Below are 24,845 nucleotides of genomic sequence, written 5' to 3'. Positions count from 1 at the left end.
AAGGAGGTAATTGGCCTGAAAACACAAAAGTCAACAGAGATAGTTTAGTTTAGTGTTAAAAACAATCCTTCTCGGGCTTCCCTGGTGGTGCAGTGGTTGAGAGTCCACCTGCCGATGCAGGGGACACGGGTTCATGCCCCGGTCTGGGAGGATCCCACATGCCACGGAGCAGCTGGACCCGTGAACCATGGCCACTGAGCCTGCGCTCCGCAATGGGAGAGGCCACAACAGTGAGAGGCCTGCGTACAGCAAAAAAAAAAAAAAAAAATCCCTCTCTCTGCTTCATGCCTCACCGAAACAGGTGAACACACTTACTCCCCCCGACAGGTCTCAAATTAGACTGCGAATGCTCTACATCAAAACCATCAGTGTCATTTTTAGTTGAAGACTCTTGTGGTCTGAAGCAAGATGGCGGAGTAGAAGGATCTCGAGCTCACCTCCTCTCACAAACACACCAAAATCACAGCTAACTGCTGAACAACCATCAGTAAAAAAAAAAAAAGACTGCACCTACCAAAAGTCTCAAGCCCCACCCTATTGTCTCTGAGTCAGAGGGGCCTAGCAATCTGCATTTTAACTTTCCAAGTGATTTTTTAAGTCTCCAACTGATTCCCAAAGAGGTGGTTTCCAACTATACACAGAAAAAAAAAAAAAAAAAAAAAAAACCCTGGATTAGGGATTACTCCCTTCCATTTTCTTTAGCTAGCAGTGCCCTGCACCTGGGATCCGCGGTCTGGCCTCTCACCCTATGGCCCCCTTTCCTCGCCTGAGCTCCTGACCTCCTTGTCACAAGTTGTCTTTGGTACCAAACAGCTCCTTCAAGACTTGACCAAGAGCTCTGCACCAATCCCACCTCTAATCCCTACCCTCAAGTCATTATTGCTGACCTTGGATTCTAGAGGGCCCGCCAGCTCCCAGGGCCTTCTCCAATGCCTCTTACCTGCCTACCACGGCATTGTCTCCTTGCCCTTAATCTTGCCTCTGAAGCTCACAGCAAGTCTCCCTCAGGCCAGATGGGCTAACACATCTGAGCTGCCCTTCCTGGTAAGTGGGGCTTACTCTGTACCTTGCAGTTTAGCACAGAGTGATGCTGACTGGCCCTCACGGCCACCAAAACTCATAGCCTCAGTCTCATCAATTGAGAGTTTTGAGCTAACCAGCTAAAGGCAGGAAAGTATATTCAATTATAGAAATTACCAAATTATGCCTTCCTCCCTCTTGGGGAGGAAAACAGAAAGAGCTAACGGGCTTTGTGCTGTTCTGAATAATAATACTGCATGTGTGTGACAGTTTCTGCTACACCAGACCTCTCATGTGTCTTACCTCTGTTGATCCCTTCAACAGATTTGTAAGGGAGGCCGTGCTGTTATTTTCATGCCCATTTTGTGATTGAGAAAACTGAGGCCCTGTGTCTAGCTTTGGAGGACTCATGATCCTCCAGAAGGCTCTTTGGTCATCAGAGTTCAGATAGCCCTACCTCAGGGGTAAGGGGCATCAACATGTGCCAGGCATTTTGCACATAGGGGCTTTCTCCTCTCTTCCTGGCTCACTCCTCACCAGCTCCACTGGCTTCCCTGCTACTCCTCCAACACACCAGATGCCTCCTGTCTCAGGACCGTTAACCCTTGCTGGTCTCTGCCTGGGATGAGCCTCCTCCAGCCGCCTATATAACTGATTCCCTTCCTTCCTTTCTTCCAGCCTTTAGTCAAATATTCCTTTCTCTGGGAAGCCTTCCCTGACCAACCTATTTAAAATCCCAACTCCCCAACACCAATGCCTGCCCCTTCCCTGCTGTTTTTTTTTCACCATTTAACACAATATTTCTGTTCATTATTTTCTGTCTCCCCCACAATAGCATCTAAGCTCCACCAAGGAGGATTCTTATCTGCTGTGCTCACCACAGAGTAGGCAGTCAATAAATACTTGTTGAATGAATACATTGTATCATCCAAACCCTCAGCATCCCTGCAGGATGAGTGTTGTTAGTTCCACTTTAGAGATGAGGAAACTAAGACAAAGAGAGTTTAAGTGACCTGCACTCAATCTAGAGTTGCCACATTTAGCAAATAAAAATCTAGGAGACCCAGTTAAATTTGAATATCAGAAAACAAAACAAAACAAAAAATTTAAGTAAGTATATCTCATACTTGGGACATAACTTAGAAAAATCTGAAATTTTATCTGAAATTCAAATTTAACATCACATGCTGTATTTTACCTGATGGCCGTATTTAAATCACATTATAAGCAAGAGATAGAGCTGGGAATATAACCCATGTTTCTTTGCCCCCAAAACCCTTCCCAAAGCCCAAAGTCTCTCATTCTGAAAAAAGAGGTCAAAGACAAACCTATCCATCCCCACAAAAACCAAAGATGAAGAAACCACCTTTTCAGGCCTTGCCAAGTTTCAGTCGAGTCTCTGATACGGTTGTACCTACTCATCAAAGGGAAAAAAGCCCATTTCATTCTCCTGGGCTGTCAGTCTTACAGCTTTCATAAGCATTAAATTAATTTAGAAACCTAGAGCCTCTCAATGGAATTACAGTCCTCTAAGTCAGTTGCCTGTTACTTATTCTGTATTAATAACCCCATTCTATGACTGGCCATTGGATATAGAGGAGTTGATCTCATAAAATTTTAAAGTAAACCTGTTTCATTCCCAGGAGGGTCCAGTGTGACAGAGCATATTACAGAAGATTGACAAGAAAATATTTGGGTAGCCAGGACATTCTCGGGAGTAGCATAAGATATTTAAATGATTTGTTGGAAGTGAGGTGATACTCTGAGAAAAGAATGGGGGCTGACATAAAGAAACTTTTTCTGTGCATAAGTGATCCCTCAACCAATCAGGTAGGGAAACTAACCAAATCTAATGCTGTTTGGCTTCATCATCTCTCATTTAGATTTTCATTAGCAAATATCTTTCCTCACCATTACCAGATATTATCATTTCCTAAGTAGGAAGCTTATTATATATGTGAGGAATTTGAAATCTTGGAAAGAGCAAAGCTTAGACCTCACGATCTTTTGAGGAACTATAGGGTCCCAGAGTGTCTCTGAGTCTTTTCTATGTAGAGTTGCTCTAACCAGTTTGCTTAATAAATCACAAAACTCAGCACAGACCCAACTGAGCTAGGATTGATGCACAGAGGACCTTGGGAAGGCATTCTGCACATCAAGCAGAGGGTGGGGTGGCCTGTGAGGCATCTCCTGTAGAATAAATCACAACTTACTTTTTTTTAATGAGCCCAAGAATTCGTTCCACAGATGCTAGTTTACTGTATTTAAGTTATTCCTCAAGGTAAATTACAAGTTCAGAACCTCTCATGAACTATATTTTATTAATTCTCAGAACATGCCAGTGGCATATAAGAGATGTAGTAGTTCTTGCTGTCTCCCTATCATACCTTTCCTCAACTTCTTCTAAAAGCATAAGTACAAACACATGCCCATGCAGTTGTACACAAAACCCAGCCTAGCAAATCTAAGCCCTCATCCTCAACATCAAGGTGATTGATTGGGAGTGGACACGTGACCTGAAATTGACCAATCAGAGCCTTTCCTTGAGATTTTCTAATTGATACTAGCAAAGGTGTCCTCTTGTCTCTTAGGTTTCAGAGCTAGAATAGGAACCCAAGGCTGATTGTCATCATAATTTCTGGCCATGTAAAGACAGCTGTCTGCCATGGGAAAGAATGAAACTGAGTAAGGACAAGCTGGACAGAGAGAGAGTGTTAGCAGAATGGAGCTCCCGGGAACCCTCCTACACTGTTGGTGGGAATGTAAATTGGTGTAACCACTATGGAAAACAGTTTGGAAGTTCCTCAAAAACCTAAAAACAGAGTTCCATATGATCCAGCAATCCCACTCCTGAGCATATATCTGGACAAAACTATAATTCAAAGAGAAGTATGCACTCTATGTTTATAGCAGCACTATTCACTGTAGCCAAGACATAGAAACAACTTAAATGTCCATCGACAGATGACTGGATAAAGAAGATGTGGTACATGTATACAATGGAATACTACTACTCAGCCATAAAAATGAATGAAATAATGCCATTTGCAGCAACATGGATTGACCTAGAGATTTTCATACTAAGTAAGTCAGACAAAGACCAATATCATATGATATCACTTATATGTGGAATCTAAAATATGACACAAATGAACTTATCTACGAAACAGAAACAGACTCACAGACATAGAGAACAGACTTGTGGTTGCCAAGGGGGTGGGGGAGGGATGGATTGGGAGTTTGGGTTTAGCAGATGCAAACTATTATATAGACAATGGATAAACAACAAGGTCCTACTGTATAGCACAGGGAACTATATTCAATATTCTGGGCTAAACTATAATGGAGAAGAATATGAAAAAGAATGTATACATATATATATATATATGTCTGTTGTGTGTAACTGAATCATGGTGCTGTATGGCAGAAATTAATACAACATTGTAAATCGACTACACTTCAATAAAATAAATGAAAAAAAAAAAAAAAGAACAGAGCTCCTTGGTTTAGTCCCAGGAGCCAAGACTATCCGTTTCCTCCTCAAGCTCTTGCTTCAGACTTTATGAGATGACCCAGAATTCTTCCGATAAAACATTTTTCCTTTAACTTAGGCTATTTTGAGCTGAGTTTCCTATCACTTGTCACCAGAAGAATCCAGGCTTAAACACAGGGAGAAAATATTATTCCCATTTTATAAATAAGAAAAATAAAGCACCATAGGTTCTGTGGCTTGGCCCTAATTGTAAATATAACATCAGACTTTGAAATTGCTGCTATCTATCTGAAAACTAATACTTAAAACACATCTCTCCTAAGCAGTGACTTTCAGGGTCTTTTATAATTCACTTAAAAAAATACATTTTACCCTGTGGCCCAGTATATATATATGTGTATATGAAGCAAACATTTCACATAATACTTACCCTTATTAAATGTGATGCACTCTTTTATTCTCTATTCTATTTCATTCTTTCAAATGTTGTTTGTGACCCACTAAATTGATTCCACCTCCCACTAAGCTGATTTCACAACCCACTAGTCGATCCAAAACTGTAACTGTTCTAAAAAATTTGTACCATAGACCTTTTCACAATATACCGCTAACTAAATAATCCTTTCCCCCACTATAAATTTCCCTTAGGTGAAACTCTAGAATATGTAGATTAACTTGCACATTAGTTGTGGTTTGAGCATATGTAAATGCCAAGTCATTCCTACCAGGAATGATTAGAAAAAGAGAATATCGGGGGATGGAAGGAGAAAGAGGGAAGGTAGGAGAACTTGAAAGCAGGATTTTGCCATACATCAAGCCGCCAGAGAGATAAAGGGAATGAGTTCCTACGATGCCAGCCTGGCCTCCAGTCACTTCCTGTGTGTGTCTGTCTCACCACAGGTTTAACGTGTCCAAACCAGAGTTCTTGGATTTCCTGCCTCCTTCTGCTCCTCTAGTCTTCTGGACACACTATGGCACCACCATCCACCAGAGTGTTCAATGCAAAGACTAGTCTCCAGACCAAGCTCTGACGTCAAAGCGTATCCATAATCCAACCAGCACTTCCAATGAAAGCACTCAAGTTAGACCACCATCACCTTTCACTTGGGCTTCTACAATCGCCTCCTAATGCTTACCCCCAGTCCGTTCACCCGGCCACGATCCAGTCTCCACAGAGCTGCCAGAGTACTCTTTTAAAAATGTGAATCAGGGGCTTCCCTGGTGGCGCAGTGGTTGAGAGTCCGCCTGCCGATTCAGGGGACATGGGTTCGTGCCCCGGTCTGGGAAGATCCCACATGCCTTGGAGCGGCTGGGCCCGTGAGCCATGGCCGCTGAGCCTGCATGTCTGGAGCCTGTGCTCTGCAACGGGAGAGGCCACGGCAGTGAGAGGCCCGTGTACTGCAAAAAAAAAAAAAAAAAATCATTTTGTACTTTGTGTTTGTCTCCCTTCTTCAGACTGCAGGCTCCTCCAGGCTAAGACTTAATCAGTTCAGAAACTTCAGCATTTACTTCAGCTACGCATTTCTGCTGTCTAGTGATGCCCAGTACACACTGGGAACACAATAATGATGCCTAGACAAATGAATGAATGTAATTAAAGAAAAAAAGTTGTTATCCTTAATCAGGGAAAAGGTATGAAGTTACATAACAGTTTAACACACAGGTCCAGACCAAGAAACAGTTTGACACAACAGAAATACAGCCTTAGAACTGCAGAAGGATGCTTGCTCTTTGGGGATGATCAGAAATCAGCCAATAAGGAAAAAGTTTTGGGGTAAGGCAAAGATTGTTCCAATCAGCATTTAGCACAGGAGATACACTTTTAGTCTACCTAATACAATTCAATCTGTTGTAACCCAATAACCATGTTTAGGAATGAGTCCTAAAAGAGAGCTGCATTGGAGAACTGATCCTCCTCATTTCTGGCTTTTTTCCTGCCATGAGAGAACTTGCCTAATACCTGTAAAGAAGAGAAATTATAACAGAACTTACATGTCTCTTTGTTATATTTTTCTAAGGTTTTATTTAAGAACTTGAGGTGGCTTAAAATAAAAGATATCCCCCCAAAAGGTCTTTTTTAGTGTAAAAAGGTGTCACAAAGTAAGGAGGATAGTTATCTGTACCAGAATCCTAGCCCTGAGCATCCTGGTAGCCAAAGCAAGAAAGAAAATTTTACAACCCACACAAATCTTATTTTCTAATAAGGAAATAATACCAGAAAAGAGAAAATGTTCACTATACAATATGCAAATTATAGGCTCATTTGCATAAATTATACAAAGAATTTATGTACAAATCCTTCTATAGGGACCCCAGATATTATGGTCAAAGCCTTCAACCCAAGTTTTATAAAAGCTGAATTTATGCTCTTTAAATTTCTGTTTCTAATATTACTGCTTACTGAAAGCTAAGTCTGCACTGTTAAATCATATGTAGGCAACATATCCAGATAGGAAGCATTTGGTTGGTCTAACCAGATACAGAGATACAACTTAAACAATTTGTAGAAATAAAGTTAGAAAGTCTTTTGGTTCAGCCACTTCAGATATCAACTTGACCTTCACTTTGACCAAAGCTATATAGAGGTCAATTCTAGACTGAGATATAAATGCTCAAAGGGCAGAGATACATCTCACTACTCTTTGTATTCTCCATGCCCATCATGGTTCCTGGCACATAGTAGGTGCTCAATAATACTTGACAAAGAGCAGTAGTGAGTGTGGAGCAGCCACAGCACCCTGAGGTAGAAAAGATGGCCTTGAAGAGGACTCACGTTGGAATCTGGGCAGAGAAGGGTCACACCCTCACTGCCTGTGTTAGTGTAAAATACACTTCTTCAGCTTCAGGACTCTCTGCAGTTATGCAGTGATACCTTCATCTATAATTTTAGTAACATATGAAAGTTAAGTGCTCAATATCTGCACATAGCTTATTCTTTCATAGGGATTTGCCAACAAATCCTTTGCTGTTTCTCTAGGAAAGTAGTAAAAGAACTTTTTCTTTTTAAAAAAAATTTAGTGAAGTATAGTTGATTTACTATGTTGTGCTAATTTCTGCTGTACAACAAAGTGATTCAGTTACATATATATATATATATATATATATATATATATATATATATATATATATATATATATATATATACATATTCTTTTTCAGACTCTAGAAGGACTTTTTCTTTAGCGTCCAATGGATGCTCCTACAGTGTTGTGGCTCCCTAATCAGTGGGATGGGCAACGGGGCCTTACAGCATCGGTTCTCCTACAGGCAACCATGATAACACCAAGATCAAGGTGATTCCAATGACCCGCTTCAAAAATCAACCTGCCAGACAATCAGAACTGCCCTCCCAGGGGCCTTCTTTGTTTTCCCTAGTCCAGTGCAACCTGGAAATGAACACAAAACTGATTTTCTGAAAATATAACTTTGATTGTGTTATCTCTTACCTTAAAAACATTCCATGTTGGGGGAGAAAAAACAAACAAAACAAGAGCTGGGAACTGGAGGGCAAGGAAGGCATCCCTCAGGGACCTCCCCACTGTTATGCCCATGCCCAGATTAAATGTCCAGTAAGTCTTGGGACCACAGGTGGGTCAGAGCACAGGTCAAACCCTTTGGAACCAGAAAGAGTAGTTTTGCAAAACATACTCCATTATGCATCCTCCTGCCCTGTCTTTTTTCCCAAACATTCTAGGAGGGTAGAAAAGGAGGGTCTTCCTGGGAGGGTGTCAGCTTGATAAATGCACCTGTGACAAAAATGCTGTCCATTTGTACAGCAAGATACAGTTTCATATATAATCACATCTTGATTCTCATAGCAACCCACCTCCTGGATCCTAAGACAGTAATCCAGAGCAGGGCTTCTCAAACTATCCCTGGTGATGAATCACTTGATTTTTCTGTTTCCAATCTATTGTATATCAATACTTTTATAAAATAATGAATTATTTCTTCATTTTTATAATAAAAATGTACAAAGTATAAGCCCACACTTTTATTATTATATTCAACAGATATAAAAATAGGCTCAAATTGCTTTAAAAGTGTCTGAATATTTGCTGTCAAAATCTGGACTTGTCATATACCAGTAACGGTTGCAGACTGGCACCAGTCAGGGATAAACACTGAGTAGCAACAGTCTAAAAAGCGTGCTGGCAAACCCCTTAGCACACCAGACAAACTCTCTTTCTCTCTCTCTCTCTGGGCGCTCTGCTTGAGAAAAAAGTCAAACACACATGAAACACAAAATGCCTAAGGATTCATTTTTTAGAGGGGGATAAGAATATATTAATAAATCACATAGGTTTTATGACATGAATCCAGCTTGAATATCATGTGAGTTTCACTGACCTATATCTGTCACTAATGATCAAGGAGAGGTCAGTCCTTGGGATATGGGTGATTTGGTCTCTAGGGACATATTAACAATATATTTAGATCACCATACTAGTGATCATCATAGAGAGTGTGAACTTGTTTAACAGTGTCACATGCTTAAGTCCAAAGCAATTCCCAAAACAAAAGCATCCATCATTCCGAAAAGAACTCTGACCCTCCTGTTCCCCCTCCTGCTTTGAGTCTGAGACACTCTGGCCATTTCAAAGTTCACACCATGAGCAGGAAAGATTCCATGTTCCCATCTATGACAAAGACCATGCAAACTGTTCAACATATTTTCCTTCCAAAGGTAGAAGAGTCAGGGCATAATTCCTAACCCACTGGTTTCTTCTAACACCTCTGTTCATCAAACGATTTTCTCTTCTTCTTGGACTCGTTTACATTCTTCCCTGCAGAATGGGCCGATGCAACGTGGATAGAAGAGATGTGTATCTTATTTCCGGTCCTGTCCAATAGACACCTGCCAAAGCCTCGTCCTTCACGCTCTTTCCCTCTTCCATCAAGGTTGGAAGCTGCCTGCTGTAGATGAAGAAGCCACAAACTGGAGGAGCCAGAGTCCCTGAATCCGAGCTTGGAGGAGCCTCTCCCCAATCAGGAACATTCATTCCAGACACTGAGAGTGAATCTGAAATGGGGTTATGCCTTTGGGATTTGGGGGTTTGTACATTATAGCAGCAGATGTTACCTTAGTTAATATGCCTTCATAGTCAAATATTTCAACTATTTTTCTCCATCATTGTGCAAATTGGCTGGTGAGTTAGAGCTTCTTTATTCATCCATTCTTGTCACGATCCATTCAATGGGCCTGTTCTGGATCTTTTCATTCAAAAATTATTTGTTGAGCACCTACTATGTGTCTTCATTGGACACATTCAAAAATTATTTATTGAGCACTTACTTTGTGTCTTCATTGGGCACAATTATCATATCTAAGGGTCTCTTAAAATGAGACACAAGAGAACAATTCTTACTTCTAATTTGGTTCTAAAGTGACTGGGTTTAGAGCTATGATTACAAAGCAGAATTCATCTGTAGACTCTTTAATGCCCACCCCTTCCCTCCTCTCTACCCTCCTGCCACCACCCCTGCACAGCTGTGTGCCATACCACAGGTGGAGCTTCAGGCTGTATGATTTTGAGGAAAGAAAAGGAAGTGTTCCCCAGGAGGTTTTCGTGCTCATCCTTAGTTCAGATCCACGATTTCACAGGGATTTCAATATGGGAGGATATTGTTTCCATTGCGCTGGTGACATCAGAGAGACACAGAGAGGGAGCATGCTTTGCCTTGGAGAAATGAGAGATTTCGATTCTTTTTATATGTGATCCCGTCCTCTGGGTCCTCGAGTGACTCTCACTAAATGCCCAGATTACTTGTTAAGCCTTTTTAAAGTCTGGTTATTCCTCATTTGGTGTCACAGCCCTGAGACAGAGCTTAGGGGGAGAGCAAAAGGACCCAGAGTTTTAGAGCGTACCTGAATGTGGCATTCCGATGTACAGAATTAACTGGGATTTACCTGTGCACCTTACTCCAGATTCAACTCCCAAGCAGGCGTGTTCCCTGTCCTGTTTCATCATGCATTTGCCTCCTAGCTAGATGTTCTGCAGTCTTTGCAGAAAGTCTGTTTCACATGGACCTTCCTACACAGCTGAGGGGCTCCCTCACGAGCCATCAGATTTGTTTACTTGGAATGGAAAGTAAGGATTTGCAAATCGATTTTGATTTGATTTATTATAAGTAAAAAATGAAGTTTAGATGACTATAACCCAGTATATTTTTATTCTTTCCTGCCCCTTAAAACCAACCTATGGTCCTATTTCTCCAAGGAAAGAGCCTTTTATTGTCCCATTGTCCCATCCATACCACTCCCCACTTCACTGTTTGTAAAAATACTGCTGGGAAATAAAAACAAGAGATGCTATTTTCCAAAGAAACTGAAGCATATCTGAGCTTAGGCAAATGATGCTGTTTTAAGTGATATTGGCAACTCAGAACTGCGTCCTGTACCGTGTTTTGCCCTTTGTAAATGGTTAATTATGGTGATGGAGATTATGCAGACACCCACTGACCTATCAGGAAAAAGGAAAAGAAAGAAAGCCTCGGGTTTCCAGACTGCAGACCTAAATCAGGGACCAATGCTCACTCAGAATGCGGATTTCGGGAAACTTCCAATCACCCTCCATCTGCAGGATTTAAGCCCCCAAGGCCAGAACCTTCTATTTTTCACATTTGGGCTGTGATCTGGGGCTGAAATCAGATACCACGCCCCCTTCTCCTTACCACCCTCCCTTGTGCCTCAGTAACTCTGTTATTTCTCCTATTAATATCTCATCAACATCGGGCAGGTGCTTCCTGTAAGGAGGTTCTTCATTAACAAGTTGTCAGTAGGACAAAGTCAGATCCCCACTGCTGAAGGAAGCTGGCGTTGAGCCCTGGCAGGAGGAGGCCAGAGAACATCCTGCATGATGATTACACTTTCTATCGAGTCCGTGTTTTCCTGTCAAACTTAAATTTGGACTCATCTATCTGACTTCCAAAAACTTTCCTGGCACTTCCTCCTTAAGCAAACATTCGTTCTCAAATTAAATCTATTTTGATGCTCCATGTCATATCTGAATCAGCAGTTTTTAAATACTCGATATATCTTTAAATGCCAACAGACAAGTATAGCAGGTGTTTAATTGTGGTTTAAAGATCCACATTGTTCACATTTTACAATCACAATTAAAATTAAGCAATAACACCAAAGGAGTTCCGGTAGACAGCAATAATACTTACCCATATAGTGAAACTGATAAGGATCCAGATATAATGATGCCCATTGTAGTAACCCTGTGGTGACTGATTGTTATTCTGCCGTTAGGAAACGACCAAGAAATACTTTATTTTTTCAGAATTATCAATTTGTTTCTAGGATATGTGAACAATGGAAACCTTAAGGGAGAATGCAATAGTTAGTGAGGTATTAAAACAGTTATATAACTAATAGAAACACTAAATCAACTTAGATATGCAGCAGTGTGTCATTTCCATTTTAATAAAAAAGTACATTATTCTCTTCCCGAAATTACAAAATTTTATTTTATACTTTTACTCCATGCCAACATACTTGGAAAGTTAAAAAGTCATAAATCTACAGTTTCTGGAATTGTCATTTATGTGATTCTCTAATCTTTAAAAAGATAAAAGAAAAACAGGCATTTTCCTAAAACAATTGATTTGAAAAATTATTTGCATTCGCTGCTTGCAATTTTTTTCTTTGGGAGGCTGGGAGGGGGAGCACAGGGACTTATAAATAAAACACACTTGGTTTTCATGGCATCCCTGTTTGCTGAGCGTTAAGATCTCTGGATGTGCCTGCTCAAATAGGCGGTGTGTGGAAATGCTTTATTGAGGGGAGCTTTCACATCCTTTGTGGCGCAGCCTGCGCGGTAACAAAGGCTCAGGCGGAAGGTCGGACTCTTGTTCAATTAAATCCAGGCACTAGCCAGATGGGAGACAGTAGAGAAACTGAGCCGGAAGGCAGCAGCAGCCTCTCATATTTGCAGGCCTGAGGTGCCTTGGAACTCCCAGTTCCAAAACTGAGCCGAGCTGGCCAGACGTTCCACCAAGAAATTTAGATGTGGGACTTCCCTGGTGGTCCAGTGGCTAAGACTCCGCGCTCGCAATGCAGGGGGCCCAGGTTCAATCCCTGGTCAGGGAACTAAGGCCCCACATGCCGCAACTAAGAGTTTCCATGCCACAACTAAAGATCCCACATGCTGCAACTAAAAAAGATCCTGCATGCCACAACTAAGACCCAGCGCAGCCAAATAAATTAATTAATTAATATTAAAAAAAGAAAGAAAGAAATTTAGATGCATGCATTTTTCTTCTCTGAAAACATAGAGACAAGCTTACCAGCAGGGGCTGCAGGATGGTTTCCAAGCACCCTTGACAATTCTCCTGAGTTTATTGCCTGAGTTGTTGTGAAAACCCTCCTACGGGGAAGAGCCAAAAGTAGCTGTTGAAAGACCTAGCTGTAGAACTGTAGGACTGCAAGATCGTTTGAGAAGAACTGAGCAAGAGGAAAAAGGTGAAAACTAGAAAGGAGCTTTGAATTCATCCAGGGCACTGAGTCTCACATTTCCACCAAAGTACCCCAGAACACTGGTCTCTGCCTTGCCTGCACTTTAGTATCCCGTGGAGAGCTTTTAAATATGTACATATATTGATACATATTTAAAATATATACATAGATTCCAGGCCAGTTGAAGCCAAATCCCTTGGGAACAGAGCCTGGGTGATTCTGACACACACACACATCACCAAGGAACTTGAGGGTGGATCCTCTTGTCTTAAAATTTGTGCACATTTTGTAATTTGACTCAATAAGGCATTTTTGTTTCATTAATTAGATAGGTTTTCTTTGCCACGAATATTCAAGTAAAATCAATGAACCAGGAAGGCATGCCATATGTCCCCTGTGACTTGCCCTGCACCTGAGAGTGTTACAAATGTCAGGGAAGCAAGGGTCTGACTCACTGCATAAATGAAGAAACTGAGGCTCAGAGAGGTAAAGTCCTTTGGGATTTCTGATGACACTCTACCATCTGCTCCTTTGTACCATATGTAAAGGGCAACTTAGTGATGAAATACTCTGGATTCTATTCAAAAGAACATAAGAAAATATGAAATGGCTGGAAAGTCTGATAAGAGAACCCAATAACAAAGGCAGTTACGATTTACTGAGCCCTGCTAAATATCAGAAATTTGCATATTCATGCATTCATTCAACAAATTTTATTGAATATTATCGTAGGAAAAGCACTGATCTAGACAGCTGAGGATACAACAGATATTAACATGAGATGTGATCCCTGATTTCCTGGAACTTCAGGCTACTGGGGGAGACCAAGCTTAACCAAAAATCACAGTAATGAGGAAATAACTAGGACCTGTGATAAATGCTCTGTGGTTCCCTGAGAACAAGAAATATAATCTATGCAGGAGACTCAGGAAAGGAAGAGACCCCTGAGCTGAGAGCATGAAGGATGTAGTTCAACAAATGGTGGGAGATGACAGAGTGAGGAACAAGCATTCCTCACAGAGAGAACAGCATGTGCAAAAGTCCTGTGGTGAGAGAAAGCAAAGCACTTCAGAAGATGTGAGGGAGGGTTAGAGTGGCTGGAATAGAGAGAGCATGTAGAGCAGCAGACAGGAGAGGTAGGCAACAGCCAGGTCAATCTTTATAACCATCTTACATGGAGGATGCCTTGGTTCCAGGGTCTAAATAACACAATCCAAGGTCACATCACTAGTAAGTGGCTGAATGGAAATGAAGCAAATCTGCTTCCCTGAATTACCCCTTTTGCTGTCCTGCCACTGCTCATAAATGCTCAGAGGTTGCCTATTACACTTCCTGTGGATTTCATGCATTGCATAGTGAGCACCAGGCTCAAGAGCTTAGTCGGCAGGGTCTGCCATTGCTGAATGGAGGACAAAGGAAGCTCATAGGACAAGACTCAGCTTGGCCTCTGAATGACCGAGAGTCAAAGAGCAGTGAAACAAAGAGAGAGAAGCTACAGAACAGCTGAGGCAGCCAGTGCCACCCTGAAATCTATGTGAAATGTTTATATTCTTACAAACGACTTCTTTGGTATTATTTTGTATTTTTTTTCTGCACCCCACAGAAAACTCAACTTTAAATGGTTTAAGCAATGAGGATAGTTTATTGTTTCACATAACACAAGTTCCAAAGGAGGAGAGCTCCAGGGATGATTTATTCTGAGGCTCAGTGAGACCATCAAGGACCAGTTCTTTTCTGCTCTACCGTCCTTAGCTTGTCTGCTTTGTCCTCATTGAGCTTCCATCATGGTCACAAGACGGTTGCCGCAACTTAAGTTTCAACTGTAGACAGGACAACCACCAGCCAGAAAACAGTCTGTTTCTTCCTTGTGGCTCCTTTTACAGAGTAAGGAAATATCTTTCCAAATGTCTCTGCACCAGCAGATTGATCCTCAGATCCCAGTAGTCAGAACTGGATCCTATGCCCACCCCATGCCATTAACCATCTAGAGCAATGAAAAGACCACACAAGGTTTAGACTAATCAGGATTTATTCCCAAGCTGGGGATAGAGTCACCTGAAAGGCACTTATATGAACAAAACTGGAGTTCTTTCAGCAAAGAGGTAGGGGAACTTATTTGAGTTAAGGAACCAGTAGTATTGTTTCAACTCTACTTGACCTGATCAGAAGAAGTCCCACCCTCTGGGCAGCAGGAGTTGAATGATTTCAGGTAGATGATGCCTTTAAGATCATTTAAAAATCAAAATGGAGTAACGTGGTTCAGGCATCCAAAATGGAGCCACATGGCCATTGTGGATGTGGTTTCTGACACATACCTGCATCACTGAGAACTTGAATTTTCTCTGAACTGTATCAAACTCAAGGACACCACCAGCCATTTTCAAAACAATATCTGCTAGTAGCTGCCAGCTGCAACCTTTAAGTTTCAAAGACTGCCCCTGCCCTGTGACTATGTAATAATTTCAGACCCCAGTTAATCCTTGCTTAGCAAGCATCCTTACTTCTTGCCAGCTCCAATCCTAATTCTTTTTTAAAAAATTTTATTGAAGTATAGTTGATGTACAATGTTGTGTTAATTTCTGCTGTACAGCAAAGTGACTCAGTTATACATATATTTTTCATATTCTTTTTCATTATGGTTTATCACAGGATGTTGAATACAGTTCCTTGCACTATACAGTAGGACCTTGTTGTTTATCAATACTATATATACTTGTTTGCATTTGCTAATCCCAAGCTCCCAATCCATCCCCCACCCCCTACCACCTTGGCAACCACAACTCTGTTCTCTATATCTATGTGTCTGTTTTCATTTCATAGATATGTTCATTTGTGTTGTATTTTAGATTCCATATAACTGGTATTACATGGCATTTGTCTTTCTCTTTCTGACTTACTTCACTTAGTATGATCATCTCTAGGTCCATCCATGTTGCTACAAATGGCATTATTTCATTCTTTTTTATGGCTGAGTATTACTCTATTGTGTATATGTACCACATCTTCTTTATCCATTCATCTGTCAATGAACATTTAGGTTGTTTCCATGCCTTGACTATTGTAAATAGTGCTGCTATGAACATAGGGGTGCATGTATCTTTTTGAATTATAGTTATGTCTGGGTATATGCCCAGGAGTGGAATTGCTGGATCATATGGCAACTCTGTTTTTAGGTTTTTGAGGAACCTCCATACTGTTTTCCATAGTGGTTGCACAAATTTACATTGCCACCAACAGCGTAAGAAGGTTCCCTTTTCTCCACACACTCTCCAGCATTTATTTGTAGACTTTTTAATGATGGTCATTCTGACTGGTGTGAGACAGCACCTCACTGTAGTTTTTATTTTCATTTCTCTAATAATTAACGATGATGAGCATATTTTCATGTGCTTCTTGGCCATCTGTATGTCTTCATTTTTTTTTTTTTTTTTTTTTTTGCGGTACATGGGCCTCTCACTCTTGTGGCCTCTCCCATTGCAGAGCACAGGCTCCAGATGTGCAGGCTCAGTGTCCATGGCTCACGGGCCTAGCTGCTCCGTGGCATGTGGGATCCTCCCGAACCAGGGCACGAACCCATGTCCCCTGCATTGGCATGCAGACTCTCAACCACTGCGCCACCAGGGAAGCCCTGTATGTCTTCTTTGAAGAAATGTCTGTTTAGGTCCTCTGCCCATTTTTCAATTGGATTGTTTGGTTTTTTGTTATTGAATTGTAAGAGCTGTTTGTATATTTTGGAAATTATGTCCTTGTTGGTCGCATCATTTGCAGATATTTTCTCCCAGTCTGTAGGTTGTCTTTTCATTTTGTTTATGGTTTCCTTTGCTGTGCAAAAGCTTGTAAGTTTGATTAGGTACCATTTGTTTATTTTTGCTTTTATTCCTATTGCCTTGGGAGACTGACCTAAGAAAACATTGGTACGATTTATGTCAGAGAATGTTTTGCCTATGTTCTCTTTCAGGAGTTTTATGGTGTCTTGTCTTATATTTAAGTCTTTATGCCATTTTGAGTTTATTTTTGTGTATGGTGTGAGGGTGTTTTCTAGCTCCATTGATTGACATGCAGCTCTCCAACTTTCCCAACACCACTTGCCAAAGAGACTGTCTTTTCCCCACAGTATATTCTTGCCTCCTTTGTCAAAAATTAATTGTCCATAGGTTGTGGGTTTATATCTGGGCTCTCTATTCTGTTCCATTGATCTGTGTGTCTGTTTTTGTGCCAATACCATGCTGTTTTGATTACTGTAGCTTTGTAGGATTGTCCGAAGTCTGGGAGGGTTATGCCTCCTGCTTTGTTCTTTTTCCTCAGGATTGCTTTGGAAATTCTGGGTCTTTCAAATTTTAGGATTATCTGTTCTAGTTCTGTGGAAAATGTCACAGGTACTTTGATAGGTATTGCATTAAATCTATAGATTGCTTTGGGTAGTATGGCCTTTTTAACAATATTAATTCTTCCAATCCAAGACCATGGGATATCTTTCCATTTCTTTGAGTTATCTTTAGTTTTCTTTATTAATGGTTTGTACTTCTCAGCATATAAGTCTTTTACCTCCCTAGTGAGGTTTATTCTCAAATATTTTTTTGATGTGATTTTAAAAGGGATTGTTTATTTATATTCCCTTTCTGATATTTCATTGTTAGTGTAAACAAATGCAACCAGTTTCTGTATGTTAATTCTGTATCCTGCTACCTTGCTGAATTCGCTTAACAAGTCCTTAAATCCCACAATGTGATATTGCTCACCACAATCACTCTTTAAAGCTTCAATCATACACTCAACACACATTTTGTGTGGAATCTTTAGGGTTTTCTATATATAGTATCATGTCATCTGTGTATAATGACTATTTTACCTCTTCCCTACCAATTCCTATCCTAATTCTTGACAAACAATTTATGTAACCTTGTGGTTTTTGCCTTTTTAAGCCTCCCATATTTTATAGTCTGGTGGAACATAATTCAAGTGCTTCTTGAATCTGCGTCTCTGGGCTGCAGTCCTAACAGACCAGAAATAAACACCTCTTATTTCCATCAGGTCTCTGTTTCTGAAATTTTGGTTAACAAAGTTCATTGACAGTGCTTCTATTCAGTTCGACATGGTAGAAAGAAAGCAGTAAACAATGGGCAAAAAAAAAAAGACAGGGCTTCCCTGGTGGTGCAGTGGTTGAGAATCTGCCTGCCAATGCAGGGGACATGGTTCGAGCCCTGGTCCGGGAAGATCCCACATGCCGTGGAGCAACTAGGCCCGTGAGCCACAGCTACTGAGCCTGCGCGTCTGGAGCCTGTGCTCCGCAGCAATAGAGGCCGAGACAGTGAGAGGCCCCCACACCGCGATGAAGAGTGGCTCCCGCTTGCCACAACTAGAGAAAGCCCTCACACAGAAACAAAGACCCAACACAGCCAAAAGTAAATAAATAAATTAAAAAAAAAAAAAAGACAGTCCAACTTTGAATCCTGGATCCCTCCAAGCTGGGAGGGAGAGAACTGGACCCAATCCTGGGCAAGGCCTGACTGTGGCAGCTGTGAAGAAGTTATCAAACCTGCAGCTGTATCTCATGCACTCCACTGCCCAAGTTAACCTGCTCACACGTGAGGGTCAGTAACACTTTCAGGCCGACCAGCCCTAAAACCAAGGACAGAGTTTAGTTATCCTCAGAGCCTATTATCAATCAGGGGATGAAAATCATGGTGCAATCATTTGGCACATCGCTCCCTCTGTTTCCATCTCAGCAGACCAGAGTGAGCTATAAACATTAATTAGGAAAGATCCGTGACCCTCCTGAGATGATAGCAAGGTTGGAATCACAGATGCCCATCACAATTAGCTCAGAGGAGAAACAGGCAGACCACCTAGCACCTTTCTTGGGACTCAGTGACAAATGAGCTTAAGATTCAACAACTAGTGGGTGACTCAGAAACCACTGGAAGACTTTTTTTTAAAAAAAGTTCTTATGCATCTGAGTTGCTAACAGGACCACCAGCAAACTTGAAGTTAGGGCTCTTCAGTAATGTCGCATCCCCTGTCCTCTGCAGACAACATCTCCCTGTTCAAACACCCTTGATAATTCTGGGCTTTCTGATAGAGGAGGAGTCATGACATAGGTACACCAAGGAGTAGGATCAGACAGCCACAAGACATGTGGGATGGAAGGGACTCTCAGCAAACAAGGATCCTGGGATCAGAAGATGACAGAGGTGAAAGATGTATCAAAAGAGCGTAGAATGACCTCTTCATACCACGCTCCAGGCATCATGGAATCTCTTGACTCCCCCAGAAATTTAGAAAGATTAATACCACTAAAAAATTCTAGAGACCCGCTCCATGGCTGCAATATTATAAACAAGCCCTTAAATCCCATGATGTGATGTTTCTCACAACCATCACTCATTTTTATCTTATTTGTTTATTTATTTTTTTGCGCTGTATCGGGTCTTCGTTGTGACCTGCAGGATCTTCGTTGCAACACGTGGGATTTTTCGTTGCGACGCTCCTTGCAGTGTGCAGGCTTCTCTCTAGTTGTGATGTGCGGGTTTTCTTTCTCTTTGCTAGTTGTGGCATGGGCTCCAGAGCGCATGGGCTCTGTAGTTTGTGGCACACGGGCTCTCTAGTTGAGGTGCACAAGCTCAGTTGTTGTGGTGCTCGAGCTTAGTTGCCCCGTGGCATGTGGGATCTTAGTTCCCCAGCCAGGGATCGAACCCACATCCCCTGCATTGGAAGGTGGCTTTTTTACCACCGCACCACCAGGGTAGTCCCCACCATCACTCTTTAAAGCTTTCATTATGCACTCAACACACATTTATTTGGTACCTACTATGGACCAGTAGCTGTAAAGGTGACTTTAAGGCCCCACACTTGGCATTTTGCGTATGTAATTACCTGTCCTGGCCATGACCCTAAAGGGAAGCTACTACTTACCCCATTTTAAAAGGCTGGTATATTTCAAAACCATACCTGGTGGGCTTCCCTAGTGGCGCAGTGGTTGAGAGTCCGTCTGCCAATGCAGGGGACACGGGTTCGTGCCCTGGTCCAGGAAGATCCCACATGCCGCGGAGCAGCTGGGCCTGTGAGCCATGGCTGCTGAGCCTGTGCATCCGGAGCCTGTGCTCCACAACGGGAGAGGCCTCAACAGTGAGAGGTCCGCGTATCACAAAAAAAAAAAAAAGAAAACAACATAGCTGGTGAGTTTCAGAGATCAGATTGGAATCCTAACCTATCTATGTATTGCCACAAAAATGCTGCCAACAAACCACCCCAAATATCAGTAGATTAAACCTACGTTCATTTATTCTCAGTGATCTGGAGGTCAGCTGAGGGCCATTTGACCCAGGCTGGGCTTGATTCAGGGTGACTCCAAATACCTCTCACTTTTCTGGGAGCATCAGACTGCCTCAGGTTTGTTGTTGTCAAGACCACAGTAAGCACCGTTCAAACGTGGTTACATGGTCCATGCCAACGTTCCATTGGCCAAAGAAAGCTACATGGACAAACTCAGGAAAGGGCAGAGGAATATATTCTACCTTTTAGTGAGAGAAACTGCAAAGTTATATGGCAAAGGGGCCATTTAGGTAATCCACCACAGTCTAACTTCAAAACCTATGCACATTGCTGCCAGTCTCTCCAGATAAACAAATAAATACAATATGTGTAATCGAAATGCATCTAAGATTCTGGGAAACTTTGGTGAAAGGGAAACCTCACTCAGCCCAGAGGGTCAGGGAGGAGGTGCAGCAAGACAGGAGACTGCTAAAAAGAAAGTAATTAAGCTCAAATGGCTTCTGACTGAAGTCAAGGAGAGGGGCAGGCATGAAAATGTCAAGCTCTGGCCTCAGCAAGTTGGTCCCAGTGGGAAGCAGCCTAGGGAGTGGAAGAGGTTTTGATGACTCAGATTAACCCAGGAGACAAGCACACTGGAACTGAAACTTTCTGTGGTTTGCCTAAGCCAGGCATCAGCTCTCTGGAGAGATGGACGTTATGATCAGTTAAACAATTTCATCAAACTTCACACTGTAATCCTTGGGCAAAACCAGAAATGATTATTCACTGGTAGGGCTTTAATAGCAAGAGGTGGGCAAACCAAAATTCTGACGGAAGAGTGGCATCCAGTGGCCAGGGGTTAATTTGCAAGGAGCCACAGATGCAGGCATACAGATACGGCAGTTGCTGGCTAACCACATCTCAGGGGAGGTTCGGCACACCACGAAGAGTGGCAGGCACCAGCCTGGGACCCACAGAGGAGAGAATCCAACTAACGACAAAGACAAATAGGGTCCCCATCCTCCTGGAAGAACTCAGGAACCTTCTGAATTTCCTTCACTCCTGGTGTTCCCATCCAATCAGTCCTACCAAGCAAACTGTATCTTATATACTAGAATGTAGATTTAATTGCCTCACAATGCACATCTCTAGTCCTGGACCCATTAAATTTCTTAAGTAGCTAACGTAAATTTTATCTCTGATTTTTCAGAGTAGTTTGGTCTGCTTTTCCTTTCATTGCTGTAAAACAAAGCATACCACCCATACATCAAAACCTTTAAAAAAGGACTTCTATGCAAGTGATCCACCTTCTCACTCTGGAAAGGTACATGGCTATTGGAGACTGATTTTCCTTTATAGCTGGAGATAATATCTGAGGTCTCAATCAAACTTTAGCTAATTTAAAACATACACACATATTCTCTGACCATAATAGAATTAAAGTATAAATCAATAAAAGAAGAATAACAGGAAAATTTCCAAATACTTAGAAATTAAACAAAACACAGTTAAATCCATGGATAAAAAGGAAAAAATTTCCTTAGGGAATTAGAAAATATTTTGAACTGAACAAAATCCTTAGAGAGAAATTCATAGCATGAAATGCTTCTATTTAAAAAAAAAAGAACGTTCTCTAAGTTTCCACCTCAAGAAAATAGGAAAGAACAAAATGAGCCCCATTTAAGTTGGAAAAGGCACTAATAAAGATAAGAGCAGAAATCCACAAAATTGATAACAGGAAAACAATAGAGAAAATTGATGAAACAAAAAGATTTTTTGAAGATCAATAAAACGGACAAACCTCTAACAATACTGAAGAGCGCAGAGAGATGAAACAAATTATCAGTATCAGAAATGAAACAGAGGATCTCACTATACACCCTCAAAATATTAAAAGGATCATAACAAATGACTATGTACACAAACTCAAAAACTTGGATGAAATGAACCTATTCCTTGAAAACCACAAACTACTGAAACTCACCCAAAATAAAATAGATAACCTGAAAATTCTAAAAATATTAAAGAAATTGAATTTGTAGTTTAAAACATTCTGGAAAGGAAATCTCCAAGCCCAGATAGTTTCACTGGCAAATTCTACTGAACATATAAAGAAGAAATTACACCAATGCTACACTTTCTCTTCCAGAAGGTAGAAATGGAGGAAACATGTCACAAGTAATTTTACAAGTCCAGCATTACCTTTATACCAAAACTAAAGACATTAAAATAAAATGAAACTACAGACAAATATCCCTCAGAAAGACATAAAAATTCTCAACAAAATATTGGCAAATCAAATCCAGCAATATATCAAAAGAATAATACAACACAACCAAGGAAGTTTATTCTGGGAAAGTGAGACTGGCTTAATATTCAGAAATCAGTATAATTCACCATATTAACAGCATAGAGAAGAAAAGCCATGTGGTTATATTAATAGATTTAGAAAAAATATTTGACAAAATACAACAGCCATTCATGATTTCTTAAAATCTCTCAGCAAACTAAGAATAAAAGGGAAGTTCCTCAAAATTATAAAGGACATTTACAAAAAAATTGCAGCTAATATCATACTTAATAATGAAAGACTGAATTCTCCCCCTGTCAATCAGAAACAAGACAAGTATGTTAACTCTCATCACTCCTACTCAGTATTGTCCTGGAACTCCTAGCCACTGCAATAAGGCAAGAAAAAGAAAGAAAAGATATACAGATTGGAAAAGAAAAACCGATTGTCTATGTGGAAAATTCTAACAAACCTATAAGAAAGAAAGAAAGAGAGGGAGGGAGGGAGAGAAGGAAGGAAGGAAAGAGAAAGAAAGAAAGAAAGAAAGAAAGAAAGAAGACAAGAAAATCCTAGAATTAATAAGTGAACTTAGCAGGGGTGCACTATACAAGGTCAACACAGAAAAATCTATTATATATTTTTTAAGTCCCAGTTTACTAATCTGTAAAACAGGGAAAATAATAAATTTTGCCTGTAAGTTTGTTATGAGAAGTAAACATTTAATATATGCAAACCACATAGCATAGTGCCTTGTACATTGTAAGTGATTGATAAAAGTTAGCTATCACTTACTATTGTTAAGTATAGGAAGGTAGATATGGATGCATGTGAAGCTGATATGAAAAAGATCTATGGGTTTCATGGACGAAAATCTAAATGAGGTCAGTGGATCAAGCTACCCATAACTGCTAAGGCAACCTTAGGACTGCATTCTGAGCTCTGCAAAATAAGGATATATTAAGGCAATATGAGACCTCCAACTTGAGTTCTGTGTTCAGTTTTGGGTGCCATATCTTAACAGGTACATTGGGAAAAACACTGACTTCCTAACAGAGTATGAACAGAAGGATGAATGTGTGGGAAACCACGCCATGATCGCAGCAAGGAGGGTTGTTTACAATGGAAACATAATGGTTAACAGTTGTAAGATAGCTGTCCACAAATATCTGTCCTGTGGAATAGGGCTAGACATTCTCCAAAGCATTAACCTATGACCAGAAGGTAAACAGTATACACTTATTTAACTATTATATTAGAAATAATATTTAAAGCTCCTCTCAGCTAAAACAAGTAACCTTGTGGGGTGAACAGGGATTATAATTTGATCCACATACTTATAGATAAGGAAAATTAAGGCTGAATTAAAGTACTTGACCAAGATCTCAAAGCTAGCCTGTACAGAGTCATGATTTAAATCATGGCCTCTTGACTCTATCCAGGGATTTTCATGGTCCTTCAGTAAATCAGAGAGACTAGGACTGGAGTCTACAGTCTTTGGCTCTACTATTTGGTCAAGTGGCCTGGGCCTCATGAGTGAGGCTGAAGATAATATTCAACTGTTTTGAAGCAACATTCTAACTATGCTGAAGTTAGACCATAGTGCTGAGTTTAAATACAGACGGATGCAAAATCTAACCACTCAGCTAGCTACAACCATCCCCCAAATGAATGTGGGGTAGGGTGATGGGGTGTGAGCAGATGCTATTGATGGTTTTTGCCGAGTGTTTGAAAACCCACTGTGAATATTGATGCCAAGAGCTTGTTGCTGGCTCTTAGAAACAAACAGAAGATAGAACAGCCATTTTTTTCCTTTGATACAGGATACAGTTAGCCAAATGCAGAATTTCAGTTTGATTAAGAAACACAAGTCCACCATACATTTGCTCCTATTGTTAAATTGTGGTTGTTGATGCTTTGGGGAGTAGACTCTCCTGAAAGAATTATACTAACCACAGTGTACAGAAGCCAAGGCAACTATGCCATATGTGTGATGATGCCCTATCCTGACAGCCGGATCAGCCAATGAATGGATTTTTTAATGATTATTCAATCTCTTCCAACAGAACCTCATTAGCTCCAACCATTGTCACCTTCTATCCTGCCAATGAGTCGAGTTTTCAGTTCAGTGAAAGCTTAGAATTTTCCTACTCATGCAGGCAGATTAAAGCTCTCAACTAACTCAGGTGTAACTCATTTAATTCACCACCCAACTAATTACTGCAGATGCAGATAAACCAGGCTAAAGGGAAAGAATTCACCTCATAACACAAAACAAAGAGCAAGTAAGCATGTTTCTGAATACCCAGCAAAGGATGTGTCAGATGGCA

This window comes from Mesoplodon bidens, assembly GCF_964165515.1.
Source record: "Mesoplodon bidens genome assembly, chromosome: 5".
In the NCBI taxonomy this organism is placed as follows: Eukaryota; Metazoa; Chordata; class Mammalia; order Artiodactyla; family Ziphiidae; genus Mesoplodon; species Mesoplodon bidens.
This window is presented reverse-complemented; position numbering follows the sequence as displayed.